This window comes from Garra rufa, chromosome 5, assembly GCF_049309525.1.
Source record: "Garra rufa chromosome 5, GarRuf1.0, whole genome shotgun sequence".
Lineage (NCBI taxonomy): Eukaryota > Metazoa > Chordata > Actinopteri > Cypriniformes > Cyprinidae > Garra > Garra rufa.
In genome coordinates, this window is record NC_133365.1 from 57,159,842 (window position 1) to 57,166,690 (window position 6,849).

At 35.7% G+C, this 6,849-nt stretch overlaps 1 long non-coding RNA gene across 1 annotated transcript; it reads right to left on the reverse strand.

The window, feature by feature from the left end:
• Nucleotides 1–3,575: 3,575 nt before the first annotated feature.
• LOC141335888 (uncharacterized) lies at nucleotides 3,576–6,109 on the reverse strand. The gene is made up of 5 exons (XR_012355639.1): nucleotides 5,818–6,109; nucleotides 5,109–5,176; nucleotides 4,979–5,025; nucleotides 4,509–4,612; nucleotides 3,576–3,805 (listed from the first exon to the last, which is right to left on the reverse strand). It is a non-coding gene; the product is annotated as an uncharacterized lncRNA (long non-coding RNA).
• Between the last annotated feature and the right edge of the window lie 740 nt (nucleotides 6,110–6,849).

Genomic DNA, 6,849 nt, shown 5'->3' on the forward strand with positions numbered 1-6,849 from the left:
CAGACTCTGGGTGAGTTTACACTGAACCGACGGCACCGGGTTACAGCAACGATAAACCTTCATCCTCTTCAACTCCTCATCATCATCATCTATTAAATCCAGTCAAACACAAATGCTGTGATTTCCTATCTTTCTAATGATGTGCTGCTCTTGTGTGGCTCGAGGTCTTCAGCAGAAGGTCGAGTCTTTCTGGAGAACAGCTTCTCGCTGGTGGCACAGAGTGAAACTTCACTGAGCTGTTTGAGGAGGCGGTTTTATTTCCACTCAATAAACAAATTAACCCCAAACCGCCACATAAACGCAGTTTAATGAAGATGAAAATCATTGTGGTGGAATTAAGTGAGTTCTGCAGAATCAAACTGGATTAAAGGAGACGAGCGAGATGCTGAGATACCGTGTGAGAAGAAGAGAAGAATCGTGCCATCCGTCCGGCAGACACGCTTCACCTTCATGCAGGAATCAGCTGTATGTCTGTCCTGGGAAATAAAGAGGTTTATTAACTTCCAACAATAAAGCAACCAGCTGCTTTTTGAGTTTTCAGTAGTTGTGCCTATGAATTTAGACTGGTTCAGCCAAACTAACATTTTAAATTAAGTCAACCTTTCTTAGTAAGTACAGTTAGAGTTAATACAGTAAGTATTTGCTAAATAAACTATTTGATTAACTTTAAGGCACTCCTTAAATTAAAAATTACAATTAAAACGGTGTTTTAATTAAAATTCAAAATTAAGGAAAACAGTCTGACACCGTGGTATAATGAGCACACTTGCGCACTAAAGAGAGCAGCCCAGAACACGGAGCGCAGCTGGAGGAAAACAAAACTAGAGGTTTGTCGCACCGCTTGGCGTGAACGTATCCGATCATACACAAACGCATTAAAAATGGCTAAATCTGATTACTTTTCGTCTCTTTTAGAAGAAAACAAACATAACCTAGGTATTTATTAAATACAGTGGCTAAATTAACAAAAAATAAAGCACTTACAGCACAGCAGTAATGACTCTATGAACTACTTTACTTCCAAGATCGATACTATTAGAGATAAAATTGTAACCATGCGGCCGTCAGCTACAGTATCGCAGCATCATCTCGAATCCTGTCAAAGATACTAGAAAAGGTAGTATACTCACAATTATGTTCCTTCTTACAGAAAAATAGTATGTGTGAAGATTTCCAGTCAGGATTTAGACCGAATTATAGTTCTGAGACTACTCTTATTAGAGTTACAAATGACCTGCTCTTATCATCTGGTCGTGGCTGTATCTCTCTGTTAGTGCTGCGTTTGAAACTATTGACCACAACATTCTTTTGAATAGACTTGAAAATTACAGTATGTTGGCATTGTTGGAAGTCCATTGGCATGGTTTAAATTGTACTTATCTGACCGGCATAGCAGTGGATGACGAGGTATCATATCGATCACAAGTGCAGTACCTCAAGGCTCAGTACTAGGGCCATTAATTTTTACTCTTTACCTGTTACCCTTGGGAGACATGATCAGGAAACATGGTGTTAGCTTTTACTGTTACGCTGATGATACTCAGCTCTATATTTCTTCACGGCCGGTGAAACATTCCAATTGGAAAAACGAATGGAATGCATAGCTGATATAAAAACGGGATGACAAGTAATTTCTTACTGCTAAATTCTGAAAAAACAGAGGCGTTAATTATTGGACCTAAAACCTCTGCATGTAATAACCTAAAACACTGTCTAATACTCGATGGCTGCTCCGTCAATTCATCGTCATCAGTCAGGAACCTAGGTGTGCTATTCGATAGCAATCTTTCGTTCAAAAGGCACTTTTCTAGCATTTGCAAAACCAAAATATATAATATATACAGTACAGACCAAAAGTTTGGACACACCTTCTCATTCAGGTGTGTCCAAACTTTTGGTCTGTACTGTAGATATGAATTCAACTGAAAAAACTAGTGAAAAAATATCTTTCAGGTGGTCAAATAGCAAATAGCAAATAGTGGAGCTCTGCAGCCACCTACTGGTAAAAGTTATTTGTAGTTGTTGTTTTTTTTACTTTTAAAACTGGATTTTCCAAAAGATGGGCAAAATTCTTACACTAAACCATGTGAAATGATCCATGTTATCCCCATGAATTAAAGTTAGAAATGTGGGTCTTTTATCAAGTGAATTTTACATAAAAAAGCAGTTTTTGTATTAAAACCCATTTAAAAATATTTATTTATTAATTTGTATATATTTAAAAAATATCACTAACCCACTGAAAACTGCCCAAATGTAGAGTAAAAACTTTAATAAACAGAAAAATATACAGTACAGACCAAAAGTTTGGACACACCTTCTCATTCATTTGAATGAGAAGGTGTGTCCAAACTTTTGGTCTGTACTGTAAATCAAAAATGTATCGAAATGACGACCTGTGCTCTCGATGTCAAATGCAGAAACGTTGAATATCAAAATCAACTGCGGGCGGTAGATCATTTTCACATTTAGCGCCTAAACTCTGGAACAATCTACCTAACACTGTTTGGGAGGCAGACACAATCTGTCAGTTTAAATCTAGATTAAAGACCCATCTCTTTAACCTGGCCTACACTTAACACATTTCTATAATCCAAATCATTTAAAGGATTGTTAGACTGCATTAATTAGGTCAACCGGAACCGGGAACATTTTCTCATAACACCTCGTTTCATCAGAAGAAGAATGGCATCTACGCTAATATTAGTCTGTTTTGTTCTTATTCCAAGGTCACTGCTGCAACATGGAACTTTTGCATTATTGACACTAGAATCAGAATCAGAATGAGCTTTATTGCGGGTATGTTTACACAGACTAGGAATTTGTTGTAGTGACAGAAGCTCCACAGTGCTACAGAATGACAGTGACATGACAACACAGATTATAAAAAGAACAATATACAAGTATACAAGACAGACAATGTGCAAAAATAGCAAAGACACAATATACAAAATATTCAATTACTATGTATAGGTATATAACATGAAACTAGTGGTGGGCCGTTATCGGCGTTAACGTGCTGCGTTAACGTGAGACTCTTATCGGCCGATAAAAAAATATTGCCGTTAATCTATTCTCAAAGTTGGGTTGGGAGCTGGGTCTATACTATGCAAGCTATGATGACTTTCACCTTGATACACTCAAAAAAATAAATTGTTCAATGAACATGATTTAATCGTAGCACCCAAAACGCATCTAAACCAATCTAATAAACTTGAAAAGGTTTGAATATGTTATATGAATGTGATTTAAACTTGTAGATTTAACACTGTTTTAACATGTCAGTGTAGCTTCTTTCCAACTAATTGAATCAAAATGTTTGAATCGTGTTAGTCAAATATGTCAGTAAAAGCACTTCAATTCAACAAAATTCTGCCTTGTTACATCTACTAGTTAATGTCTTGTTCATGTATAGTTTTGGTACTTTAATTAATACACATCTTGTTGTTTCAATTAGATTTGTTTTAGGTGAAAGAACTAAGAACCAAAACATTACATCTACAGAATAACCACATAAAACATGCAAACAATTAAACATTTTTTTTTTTTTATTCAGTTTTAACATACACATACAAATAAGTTTAAACTGCTTTCTGCACTTTAAGTCTCCAATCCATTTGAGTGTTTGTAAAACAGGATTCAAACAGCATATCAGTCCAAATAACAGCACAAGCCTGACTTCCACACCTTCAGTTAGGACACCAATGTCCTGTGGGTCATTGTTAGGAAGCGTTCCCTCCTTCAGTATGACATACACTCCCGCCACAGTTTGCTCCATGGTACATTTTGACTCGATGTCTGAATCCTGTGGGGCGAAACACATAAAAGATCACAAACAAAAATAATTATTACAAGAATTGCTTATACACTTATTGGCCACTTTATTATGTACACCTGTAAAGTAAACTTAAATCCAATACAGGAGCTCTGATGTGAATCAGAGGTTATAATTTCTCAGTTTTAAGTTAAAAATTGTCAGAAAAGTGATAATTCTTCTGTTTATTATTGAGGTCACAGTGGGTGCTGGTGTGTTATTGCAGTGCATTTTATATATATATATATATATATATATATATATATAAAAAGTTATAATTTATCTGGCAACCATATTTAAAATTAATGAGGCTGCTAAAACATTATAACCACCATAGAATATAAAGCACTCCAATAAAAAAAAAGCACGCAAGTATAGTTTTCTGATGCTGTTTAATTTATTTCTTATTATTATTTCAGATCAATTCATATATTTAGTAGGGCTTTACACAAAGTTTTGTAAATTAGGCCCCAAGAGAGATCAACCATTATGAATAAAAAAATTATTGGTTTAGTACATCAACCAATTCACATAAGAACTTTGTCTAAGTGTACCAGTAGTTTCCTATTAATGAACAATTTGTCCAGGTCAATTTTAAGTTAAGTGTTCTCTCATGTCACATTTTTGTTGTAGCAAACAAGGATAAACATGACCCAAGTACAGAATGGCTTTTGAAATTTTCTCATCAACTCACCAAATATGCCTTGACTGGTTTTTCAGGGTCTTCATTCAAGTAGATGTAGATGCACAGAGACTTGATGACACAGGCTTCTCTGGTACGGAATGTACAGTGTCATCCTGTAGGGTGGAGACAAGATTAAATCAACTTCAGCGGTGGGACAGCTTAAGAGTACTGAACGTGTTACTGTCTGTGTAGAATGTAACAGGTGAACTCTATACACATGGGTTTTAAGTCCTGCCCATGTCTTCAATGTGCATGCATCATTTAAATATATAGTAGTCAACAAAAAAGTTAATTAAAAGTTGTCCTTAGGTCAAAAACCCACCCTTAACACCAAACCTGTCCCTTACCTTACCCATATCCCACCTTAATACAGTTTTATTAAAAAGGTTTTAATCCACTTCAAATGTTGACTACTGTACACAAACATAATGACTGCCACTTCCAAAGCAATGTTTAGTTTATAATGCTTTAATTTGTACCTGCAACTCTCCTTTGCAACACTTCCTGCACTGCCACATACACGTCACTGAAAGAGAAAAAAAAGTTCAGTATTCAAGGATAGTTAGTTATACATTACTTTATGTGAGTGTTTTAAAAAAAACTACTTACCATGTAAAGGTGAGGTTCACACCAGAAGAGGATGGGGACAGCTATGCGATGTATTTTTTTTTTTTCTGCTGTGAAAAACAAAACAAACAAAGTGTATAAGTTATATACTATATTTCCCAAATAAAACCATGCATACCTATTCAATCACTTTAACTTTAACTGCAATTTGTTAGGACATTTAATATATATGGTCGACTGCATTATAGATTTTACTTGACAATTTTTGCAAACTGTATTCAATAAGCTGGGTAGCAATATGTAACATTTCGGAACTCAAGAAAAACAAACAAAACAGCTCTATAAACGTTAGCTAGACTAAAAAGAGCGATGAGAAGTGCATACTGATTCAACATACAACAAGTTACGTAAAAGTAAAGCGTATAAATAGCATTACATTAACTTACAAACAGAAAAACGAGTGCATGGTGTGTTCGACTGTGCAGTCTTTCCTCTCCCAATGTTGGGGTAGACTTCAGGTTTAACGTAGGTTATGTAGTTAATAGTTATTAGTTAATAGGCGTGGTTAGCATTGAATTGTGACAGAAATGCACAAATTGTAGCGGATATATTAACGTTAGGGTGAAACTTGTATCGACAAAGACAACGGAATTTACATAAGCCTACTTTGAAACATCGCTACAGTGTGTAATTCCTTATTATCCCATGTTACTAAGTGCAAACTGGAACATTATATCAATAAAGTACTTACCCTCAATATCAAGGATGAAGAACGTTTAAACGCAGCAGTTCAAACCGCTGGCGCTTCCAGCCGTCTGTACCCACGTGATTCCGTCGCAGTACTGCGCATGCGCAGTGACTCATCAGAGAGAGTTGTTGATATGAAGCGACTCGGGCTCATTGAATCAACAAGTGCTGATTTAATTCATTTGATTATTTCTTAATTTAGTTACAACTAACAAGAATCAATCATTTAACAGAAGTAAACTCGTTATAATCGTATTAATCAGACATATTTGTATTTTGCAAATCAAACAAGTGGCTAGTTGACTTTTTTGAGTGTAGGTTAAACGTAGGTTATAGCTTTTACTGCATGTTAGCTTGCAAATTATGCCCAAGAACATAATTTATTAAGCCATATGTCTTACTTACAAGAAACAATGCCTCTAACCACAGGTCAAGTACGAAAAATAATGCCCAGTTTAAGCCATTCCACTCCACTGAAGGGGTGGAGCGGAAAATGAAAATAAATACGGCCTTTTAAAATTTAAATGTTCCAGCGATTTCATTCCGTCAACCCCTTTGAACAAGAGCTAATTTCAGGTGTTTGCAAGCAGTTTCATTTAAAACGGAGAGAGCTGCCTTCAGCCATGTGTTTTCTGTTGTACTGACATGAGAGTCAAGGCTCCGAGCTCTCGGTCTGCGAACTACATCACTGAGCCTCTTTTAAAAGCATTTAAATAAAAACACTCCAGCGACTGTACGCAATGTAAACATAATATCATTTTAAAGAGCTATATTAAGCGCATATGAGCTGCTTTATATGGTTTACGGATGAGCTTCAGGGCTGGCGTTTCTTCGTCCGTGTTCACAAAACTACACATTTTAAAGGCATTTAAAAAATAAAAAATAAAAACACTCCAGCGATTGAACAGTAATAGTAGATTAGTGTATTGAAAACGTTAAAATGCTTGCTTATTTGTGCTGCATTTTTGTGGAAACGAATTAGCTAGTAAAGACTGTTTCATGAATATGGTCTCATCGTTTGAACCACATAGTTCAA